This window comes from Cricetulus griseus, chromosome 8 (genome assembly GCF_003668045.3).
Source record: "Cricetulus griseus strain 17A/GY chromosome 8, alternate assembly CriGri-PICRH-1.0, whole genome shotgun sequence".
NCBI lineage: Eukaryota > Metazoa > Chordata > Mammalia > Rodentia > Cricetidae > Cricetulus > Cricetulus griseus.
In genome coordinates this window covers 5,809,756-5,820,837 of record NC_048601.1, presented here as the reverse complement: position 1 = coordinate 5,820,837, position 11,082 = coordinate 5,809,756, and positions in this window count along the sequence as shown.

Sequence of the window (11,082 nt, the reverse complement as noted above, 5' to 3'; positions counted from 1 at the left end):
GACCTTAAGCAGAACTACAATGAGAAATAGACACTGTTCCAGCAGATAGATATCCCCCACTTTCCCCTTAAACTTGAAGGTATTGTAGTTGGTGTATATGAATAACTCAAGGAGCTCAGTCGGGAGAGGCTGTTAGGATATATAAGAACCTTGCAGGTCTGTTTCTTACTCATATGATAATAGGGCATGTGTGTAGGGTTTTTTTTTTTACACAAATGTCACCCAATTTAAAATAATTTACAAGGATACCCATGATTCAACAGGATAGTTCAAATTAAAAGTGAAATGATTGAAGAGGTGAAAGGCTGTAGGAATGTTAACTTAGAAAGTGAATGGAAAAAAATAAGTGAAAATGAATAGCACACATTAATTTTTTGCTGGTAGGCAATAAATATCACTTAAGATTCTGATACCTAGAGTGTAAAATATAAGGTGATGCCATTCTAGAATATTCTTTTATTCTTTATTGTTAGAGTGCATAATTACTTATATTTTAACACTCCTTAATAGATTCTTCCCAGTGGCCTAGCTAGAAAGAATGTAACAGGATTCATTTTATTCATGGAGACACTGAAAGTTGGAAAATTACAGAATCTGACCAAAGATTGCATAGCTACTAAATGGAGTTTGACTAATATCCAAGGCACGAAATGTCATGGTATGTCACTGGAAAATAAATCAGAAATTTGGAAAGGTTTGTAGGCATAACTCTGTAATCTCAGCATTGGGGTAGCAGAGAGAAAAATATTGGGTTTTCAAGGCTAGCCTGGATTGCAAACTGAGATTCTGTCTGAAAAACAAAGTAATAAATTTCAATGGACTAATAGCATCTCTGAGTCTATAATCTGTGCCTTCCACACTAATGATATCTCAGACATTCCTATCTCATCATAGGAATGATTAATAATCAATCACATTTTTACCCACAGTAGGATCAAGCATCAGATTAATTTTATCAGTACAGGAATTTACAAACATAAGCAAAGAATAGGAGCTTTTCTCAAAATTAGGGTTCCAGGTTATCTCTGCAACAAAGAGTGTTCTCACAGCTAGCCCTGCAAGTTTTGGAAGGTGAACCACAGTGGAAATCAGAAAACACTGAGACAGTGAGTGGCACAGAGATGAAGACTTTCTCTCCCCCAAGATAAACTTTAATAGAAAAGAAAACACTCAGTAGCTGTTGTTTTCTGTCAACTCTACTCAAGCTAGGGTCATCCGGGAAGTGGGAACCTCAGCTGTTGAAAATACTTTCATCCAGTTGGGCTGCAGGCCAGGCTGTGGGGCATTTTCTTGATTAGTGATTGATGTAGGAGGGTCCAGCCCATGGGGTGGTGCCACCCTCGGGCAGGTGGTCCTGGGGCATATACAGAAATAAGCTGAGTGAGGTACTAAGTAGTGTTTTGCCATGGACTGTGCTTCAGTTCCTGCCTTGAGTTCTTCCCCTGGATTCCCTTGGAGATGAATTGCTTCCTAAACCTCAAGATAAAAATATACCGTCCCCTGACAAGTTGCTTTTGGTAAGTGTTTTATCACAGAAATCAAAAGCAAACTAGGACAAGAATTGGTACCAGGTTCCTGAGGTGTTGCGACAGCCAGGACCATGTAATCTTGAGGAGGACTGTGGAAGGACTTGGTAACTGTTCTGAGAAAGCCATTGAGTGTTCAGAGTTTGTTGGACAGTTCTATGAGGTCTTGAAGATAACAATTCTCTGAGAAATCCAAACAATGGAGACCTGGCTTGTGAAGTTTCAGAGAGAAGCAAAAACTCTTTTGGACTGTTTGTATGACGTTTTGAATCAGGAACCTGTGTTTTCTGGTCAGCTGAGGCTAAAGAATTGTCTGTGATAAGAGCTCAGAGCCACTGGAGTTGAAAATTTGCTCTACTGGTTAAATTGATGCTGCTTAGCTGGGCTCGCAAATGGCTGTGATTATGATGAGACCAACGCCATTGTACTGAAATCTTCCCAAGTATTTCCTCATAGCACACGGAAACAGCAGAGAGATACCAGGTCAGAGTTCACACTGGCTTTGAGGCCATATCTCACACTGGCTGTGGACTTGGTCATGTGAGAGAGCCTCCCAGGTGGTACTAGTTTTGAAGGCATAGGGAGATCAGCTGCGTCTTGGCAGTGTGAGGGGCCTTGGTGAGGGTTCCAGCTCAGGTACAGGAGGGGCCCAAGATATGAAGGCTGACAGAGAGGAGCTGATGTTTGCACCGTGTGATGAATCAGAGTTTCTGAAGATAGCCCAGGAGAAGCCACTGGTGAAAATGCAGCCCACCTTCAGTGGAGACCCACATAGTGGAGATTCCAGGACTTCCGGATGACACCCAATGACTGCAGCAGCTGTGGAGTAGTGGGATAAGCCATTCTGACTGGGGTAAGATGAAATCATAAAATTGTTTTCATGTGTATTTCCCTAAATGCTAAGCATGCTGAACGCCATTTTGAGATAATTCTTAACCATTTTTACTACTTCTTTTGAGAACTCCCTGTTCTGATCCACAGCCCGCTTGTGAATTGGGATGTTTGTTTGTTCACTTTCCTGTTGTTTGAGCTCTTTATATATTCTGGATAGTCAACCCCGTGAGGTGTGTAGCTGGCAAACATCCTCTCAATTTCCACAGACTCTCTGCTTGGCTGGTGACTTCCTTTTCTTTACAGAGCTTTTTCCGTTTAATGGATTTTCTCTTGTTGGCTCCCTTTTCTGAGCAAAAGGATTTCTGTTTATAAAGTCCTTTCCTATATCTCCACCTTGTAGGGAAGTAAGTGGTCTGCTAGCAGATTCAGTGTTTCAGTTTGCATTTTGAGGTCTTTGATCCATGCGGCGTTCATTTTTATGCAGTCTGGTAGGTAAGGATCTAATTTGTTCTACATGAGATACCCAGTCTCCTAAGCACCATGTGTTCATGTGTTAAAGATGCTGTCTTTTTTGCCAACCTGTGTTTTGGGGCTCTTTGTCAAATAACCGATGGCTGTAGTTGTGGGTGCTGATGTTTGGATTTTCTACTTTGTTCAGTTGATCTACATGCTGTTTTTGTGCCATACTGTTTTTTAAACCATAGCTTTGCAATATATCTTGAAATCTGGGAAAGTGATCCAGAATTCTTTTTACTCAGGAATACGGATTTCAGGAAATTGTGTTTGTGTGTGTCTGTCTCTGTGTGTATACAGAATTTTGTTGGGATTTTGATTTGGGGATCCATCTGTTGATTTGGGTTAAATGGTCATTTAGCAATATTAATTCTACCAACATACGAGCACAGGAGATCTTTCCATTTTCTAGTGTCTTCCTCACTCTCTCTCTCTCTTCAATGATTTAAAGTTTTCATTATAGTGATCCTTCAATAACTTGGTTATGTTTGAGGCTGTTGAAAATAGGAGTATGTTGATATCCTCTTTCTTGGCTTATTTGTTGTCAATGTATAGAATTGCTACTCACTTTTGCAAATTGATTTTTATTCTGCATTTTGCTTACATTGTTGATCATTTATAGATTTTTTGTGGGGATTTTGGGATTTCTTATGGATTATATCACATTATCTGCAAATAGAGATAATTTGACTTCTGATTTTTCCTGTTTGTATTCCTCTAATTTCCTTCTCCTGTCTTACTGCTTTAGCTAGTGATTCCAGTGCTATGGTAAAAGCAGTAAGGACAGTGAAAAAGCCTTGTCTCATTCTAGAGGAAATGACATGGTTGTAACCATTTCAGATGATATTGACAGTGGATTTGTCATATATAGCCTTTTTCTTTTATTAAAAAATATGTATTTTTAGACTATATATTTTGATTATGGTTTCCCCTCCCCCAACTCCTCAGAGCCCCTCTCCCACCTCAGCTCCTGCCTGGATTCAGGTCTGCCTGGTCCTCTGGGGGGTGGGGCTGTAGAAGGGCCAGTTCAGCCAGTCCAGCCAGTCCTTCCTGGGGGCTGAGCTGGATGGTGAGTGTCTACAACCCAGACCCCTCTCCTAGTTAGTGGAGAGAACCACATTGAGTTGGGAGACTTGTTGAAGCAGGATCTCGCTTTATTGCAACAGGCATTTGCTTATACAGCATTGAGAAAGAGGGTGGGGACCTCAGGATGGGGTGAGGTGTAAGGGCCAATAATATCTTACCATGCCAGCAGTGGCTGGGCAGGGGCAGTTTTGCCGGTCACTCCTATCAGAAGTGATAGGCCAAAGACAGGTTGTCAAACTCTAGCCAGGTGCAGGAAGTTCCACTAGGTCTTGCGCCCGGGCCTTTTTAGGCCCAACACACACCCTTTCTGTCTTTTGTTAGAAAACAAACAAGTATCTAAGGAATAAAAGTAAAGCAAAATAAGATAAAACAATCACAAACAAACAGAAAAGACTGATGAAGAAGCACAAGAAACACATATAGAGGCAGAGACACACATGCTTTCATACAGACAGGAATCCCATAAAGATGCAAAACAGGAAGGCATAACATATACACAAGGACTTGCAAGCATTAAGATGGAAATGCCCAGGCAAGAATTATGAGTCAAACCATTTCCAAAGATGCCCTTGAGTTCCCTTTGTGTTGGCCATCTTCTGCTGAGCACGGGCCCTGTCCTTAAAAGAGGTTTGTTTCCCCAGTAAGATGCTCTTAAAAAATAATAATAATAATTTTTCATTTGCAAGTGGTTATCAATTGGAGCTAGGTTCTGAGTCAGGGATGGGGGTGTATGTCCACTTCTCTCAGCTCTAGGACCCCATCTGGTGCTGGCCTATTCGGGCCCTGTGCATGCTGCCACTCTCTTTGAGTGTTTATGTATGTCAGTCCTGCAGTATCTAGAAGACCTTGTTTCCTTGTTGTCCGTCATTCCCTATGGCTCTTACACTCTTTCCACCTCCCCTAGTGCAGGGTTCCCTGATCCCCAAGGGGAGGGATTTGATGGAGACAACCCTTTTAAGGCTGAATATTGCAAGCTCTCTCACTCTATCCACATTGGGCCTGTGGGTCTCTGTCCCCATTTGCTGTAGGAAGAAGCTTCTCTGATGCTGGCTGAGCAAGGCCCTGGTCTCTGAGTACAGGAGAATATCACTGGGAGTCATTTTATTGTTGTGTGATCCTTTAGAAGAACAGTAGTTATTTGGTCTTCTCCTAGGCCCATGGCCTATCTAATCAGGTTGTTGGCCACACAATCAGTGTCTGATATGGGTCCCATCTCATGGAGTGGGCCTTAAATTTTTTTATGTTGAGGTTTATTTCCTCCAGTCTTACTCCCCTTAGGATTTTTATTTAGAAGTCACATTGGATTTTTCAAAGTTCTTTTTCTATATCCAGATAATAGTGCATTTTGGCTTTAAGTACATTCATGTAATTTGTTATATTTATTGATTTATGCATGTTGAACTATCCCTGCCTCTTGGGACATGGCCTGTCAGGTAAAGGAGGCTGCAGGGTAGGCCTGGGACCCAAGTTCAAGCCCAGGACCCACATGGTAGAAAGAGAAAACCAAAGTATCAGGCAGTTTTCTCCTTAGCATGACCTGTAGTGAGGGCTCTATTTTATTTTTGTGCAAAACAGACAAGACTCTAGGTTTGTGGTTCCTAAAAAGTGTTTTGGAGCACATTATAATCTTTTCTTTTTCACTTTTTCCTATTGTTCCCTTGAAGTGTGAGAAATTTTGTCAATGAGAATACCTTACAAAGTCTCTGGAGGCTGAAGAGATGCTGGCTGGTCTCCCAGAGGACCAGAGCTCAGGGCCCAGGTCCACAGCAGCTCCCCAAAGCCTGGAACTCCAGATCCATGGGATCTGCTGTCTTCTTCTGGCTTCCAAAGTTACCTACACACACACACACACACACACACACACACACACACACACACACACACTAAACAATAGCAACAACAACAACAAAACCATGTATTTTTTAAAAAATCCCCTGGCTAGCATATTGAAAAGTGAGATGTTTTATCCAAACTTACCCAGAAGTTGATTGAATTCTGTGAAACTCATCACTGTGACCTTTGAGGGAAAAAGAAAAAGATGTAGGTATATGAAAAAGCAAGTATATACTTAACATTGTATCAGCAGTACTAAAACACTATACCATAATAAAGATGCCAGTGTGACTGCCTCACACACAGGTGTGGTTTTCCCCCATCACTTCCCTTGTAGTTCCTATGTCTGTGACTGTTGGACATCTTCTTCTACTGTGGAGGACAAACATAAAATCAGGGGCCTTCTCCCTGACGACTGCCTCTGGAGCTCCTCTTCGCTTGCCTCTGTTCTTATAAAAAGCCCTTGGGTTGAGCTTTGAGGGGAAATGTGATGGATGCCTAGGATAAAAAGAAAAAAAAAGTTACCAAAAAATACTGTTCTTTAAAAACAAAGAAACACATTTTTCATGAACAGAAATATCCTGAACACAAGGAAGGATGGTGCATTTTAAAACACCAGAGTGAACCATGGCCTTCCTTCCCCAAATCAGCTGCACCAAGCTTCTGCTGGGTTGTGTGCTAGTGTGGCCCTCGCACCCATAATGTCACTGACATGATGGCGTTCTTACAGAAGTTTGTAAATGGAGTCTGACTTCCCTGGCACCCAGCGCTGATGCTATTCCAGTTTCTGTGTTCTGAGCACAGCCCTGGATTGCGGAGCTACTCTGGCTGCAGTCACTTTCACAGACAGATCTTCATTTCATTTCAGTTTAAAAGGCATATTTGTTGTCCATTTTAAGCACATTTATTTCATTATCACTTTGTCACCCGAAAATAGTATTTTCTTCAGGGCTCGTTTTTATTTAGCAAAAATGACCATAATGCCCTTTAAAAGTTGTGAAATGTTTCCAGATACCTAGAGCTGAAGACTTGAAGCTCTTTCAGAGGGATTTAACTTGTACGCACGTGTCAGGCTCAAATGTGTCAGAGAAATTAAATAGCACACATACAGTGGGTTTGACCTCTGTAGTCACTGGGACTTCTGTTCCTGTCACCCTGGCCACTACTGGGGGAGCACTCTAGTCTGAAGAGCACTTCCTGCCTGTGATCATTAATACTGACTGTCAACTCAACGGGATCTAGAATGATTCACAAGACCAGCCTATGTGAATGATCTGGATTCGGTTATTCTCTAGCCATGCCTGGGAGGGATTTTCATGCCTAAGCTAACTGAAGCAGGAAGACCCACCCTAAAAGTACATGGTTCCCTGCGCCTGGGCCCTGACTGCATAGGAAGGAGAGAGAGAGGAAGCCTGGCACTAACTGTCTGGCACTAGCTGTTTGCTCTCTCCGGCCTGACTGTTGATGGAGGGGGGACCGTTCCGTTGCCTCAAGCTCCTCCTGCAGGACCACATTCCTTGGCTTAAATTGCTCCGGTCAGCTGTTTTAACAACAAAGAAAGTAGCTAATCTATAGTTTCATGGAGAAAGCCACTATGTCTTGTCTTCAGGCTTCTAGCAACTTTGTGTTGTGTTTTATACTTACGGAGGGTCTTGACTCAATAACATCTCCGATAGACATTACAGAGAACTGCATGCAGATGTAAGGAAAAATGCTATAATTCCTTTTTTTCCCACCCCCAAGACGGAGTTTCTCTGTGTAACAGTTCCAGTTGTCTTGGAACTCCCTCTGTGTACCAGGTTGGCCTCAAATTCACAGAGATCTGACTGCTGCTCTTTCCCAAGTGCTGAGATTAAAGGTGTGTGCCACCACTTGGCTATGTTGATTCTTTAAAATTACATTTATTTATTTTTTCAAGTGTGTGTCTGTGTGTGTTTTATAGGTGATTGAAGAGGCTAGAGCACCCAATTTCCATGGATCTAGAGTTACAGGCAGTTGTGAGCTGCCTGATGCGGGTGCTGGGAACTGAACTGGGATTCTCTGCAAGAATAGTGTACACCCTTAACCGCTGAGTCACCTTTCCAGCCCTGCCGTTCTTAACTAGGTGAAACCATGGCATTTGTCCATTTGGGTTCTGGCCGAGGCCATTCTCCCTATGAAGGAATATGAACAAGCCTTGCCATTCTGGTGAGGTGCTTTTTCAAACCTGTGAAGTTCATCCATGGAGGGCGCCCCAAACCCCAGAGTCCTGTCTTAGCTAGCTGTTTAATAATATTGCCTCCAAGTCAGTAGTTCAAACCACACAACCTTGCCATCCTGTCCTTGGTTTCTGTGGGTGGGAGCTGGGGCCTAATGCCAGAGGGCTCTCTGTTTTACCTACTCCCAATGTTGAATCTAAGGTGTCCTTTGGCGTGGTGTCTTTTGAGGCTGGATAGGGTTGGTGTTTTATCACAGCAACAGAAGCAAGCTGGGGCAAGCTCAGCTGTCACAGTAATTATTGGCTATAGTTTCAAACCGTGTAAATGTGTCATAATAATACAGCAAAACTCAGGAGGCAAGGACTGTCATGGGAACCATTTTCAGGTGAGGCAACCGAGTGACGCAAATCAAATGACAGAAGGAATTGTAAGCAAGGCAACTTTAGCAGCACAGCGGATCCCCGCAAGTGCTCTTAGTTGTTGCTTCAGCTTTCTGTCTCTCACATTTGACTTTTTTCTTTTATCTTTCTCTTTTTTTTCTTCAAAGGCTCAAAGAAATGTCTCCTGTGTCTCTCTTACATCATCGCACCATTTATACCTTCATTTCTTCAACCTCTGAGAGTAAAGTTTTTGTTTTTGTTTTACATGAGAGAGTTGAAAGAACATTGCCTGTCACCATTGTGTCCCCACTGCTCAAGTATTATTTTACTATAGAATCTTTTGTGTACCATTGTATTTTTACACCCACGAGAATCTGTATTACTTCCATTTGTATCATCTTACATAATCTTAATGGTGTCTTCCTTCCTTCCTTCCTTCCTTCCTTCCTTCCTTCCTTCCTTCCTTCCTTTCTTTCTCCCTTCCTTTCTTTCTCTCTCTCTTTCTTTTTTTTTTCTAGACAGTGTTTCCCTCTGTCTCCCGAGTGCTGGAATTAAAAGCATGCACCACCACCGCCTGGCTGCTTTTATGTCTTCTTCTGATTGTTCCTCTTGAATGCTCCTTCCTGAGTTTGAGTGTGAAACACAGTTAAGGTCAGTCCTCTCCGGCATTGTCATTGTGAACCATTCGGTGGTTGAAATATTGCTGTTCTGTCCCTGGCTGTAGTGTTGCCTCTTCCTAAGTAAAGGCGCCTTCATTAATGTTACCCTGAACCTTCATGACGTGAACACCGACGCAGTATAAACAGCCCCCAGCATTAAGAAATACAAAGGCAACTGTAGTGGAGGCTCCTGGTGCAAGCGAATTGTTGCCATTTCTATGGGGCTGGTGATTTCTCGAGGGGTGTCTCTGGTCAGGAAGGCTCCTGTCTCTCTCCCATCAGTGTCACCTGAGGAATGGCAGCTGATCCAGTTTCTCCACCAGCTTCTTCTGTCCTGGTTGTTACCAACACGGATCTCTCATTTCTAGGCCAGGTTTCAGGTTCTTTGTTTGTTTGTTTTTGTTTTGTTTTCATTATTTTATTTAAATTAGAAACAAGCTTCTTTTACATGCCAATCCCAGTTCCCTCTTCCTTCCCTGCCCCCTCCTCCACCCTCTATTTCATCCCCTTCCTGCTCCCAAAGGAGGGTGAGGTCTTCCATGGGGGATCTTCAAAGTCTGTCATATCATTTGGAGCAGGGCCTTGGCCCTCCCCCTTGTGCCTAGGCTGAGAGAGCATCCCTCTATGTGGAGAAGGCTCCCAAAGTCCATTCCTGTACTAGGGATAAATACTGATCCACTACCAAAGGCTACATAGATTGTCCAGACCTCTAAACTGACTTCCTCCTTCAGGGATTCTGGAACAGTCCTATGCTGGTTTCCCAGCTATCAGTCTGGGGTCCATGAGCAACCCCTTGTTCAGGTCAGCTGTCTCTGTGGATTTCTCCAGCCTGGTCTTGACTCCTTTGCTCATTGCTCCCCCCTCTCTGCAACTGGATTCCAGAGTTCAGCTCAGTGTTTAGCTGTGGGTGTCTACATCTGCTTCCAACAGCTACCTGATGGGTTTCAGGTTCTTGTTAGCTGCCAACTCTTTTATCTTAGATGGAGATCAAGGCAAGGTCTGAAGTTATTCACAACAGGCTCCTTAGAGTGAAGAAGCCACACACACCTGCCCTACTGAGGATTTCCCTGACAACACAAGGCTCCTGTGAAAGACTATTTAAGCCAAATAAGTCAGTCAGCAAAGGTCCCCACTATGTCTTCAACAGAAAATGTGAGCACTGCCCACATCCCGCTCAAACCCACCAGCTCAAACCTACAACCCCTGGTATCTTAGGTTAGCTTCCAAAATGTTGCTCAGTGTTTTAATGTATCTTTAATTAAAATAATGATGGTTCTCTTAATTTATGACTCAAACATGGAGTAGACTGTCGGTAATTCCGACCATTGTAACAATCCTTTTCCTCGTGTTTATTTCATCTCTCTCTGCCTTTGCTGTTTCTGCTATAGTTTTCCCAAGCAGAGATGAAATGTTTTTCCTGGCTCCTGACTTGGGAGTTGAGGAAGACTCTTTTGTTACATGGGACAGCTGCTTCCTGCTGAGGTGGGAGACATGCATGCGTCTTGCTTTCCAAATGAGAGCCTTCTCCCTTAAAGCAAAGGGGACAGAGGCTTGGGCCAGGGCACCAGTGCCTTGAAAGCAGAGATGGCACAAAAGTGGACTAAAGCAGAGGTGTAAATCTCTACAACTTCTGGAAAGGAATTTTAACCTGTAAATTTTTAAAGACGTGAACTTGTTAATATTTATAAGGAAACAAAAGTACCATCAAAGATTTATGTTCATAAATGTTTGCAACAAAATTATTTATAAAGCAAAATTGAAAATTATTGACATGTCTGGTGAGAATATTACAGTTCTACAAAGAAATAGATACATTATTATACTCATTATATACCTACTTTAAAAAAGAAGACCACTGTCATACATTTTGGAGGGAAGTCAATCTGCAGAGGTAAAAACCCATTAAACTTAGAGAGAAATTGGGCTGAAAGATGGTACTGTGCTTTGCTTTGCTTTGCTTTGCTTTCTGAAGAATACCTCCATTTGGTGCCCAGCACCCACAAGCCCTGTAACTCCACTTCCAGGGCCCCAACTCTCCCCCTCCATGGTGCAC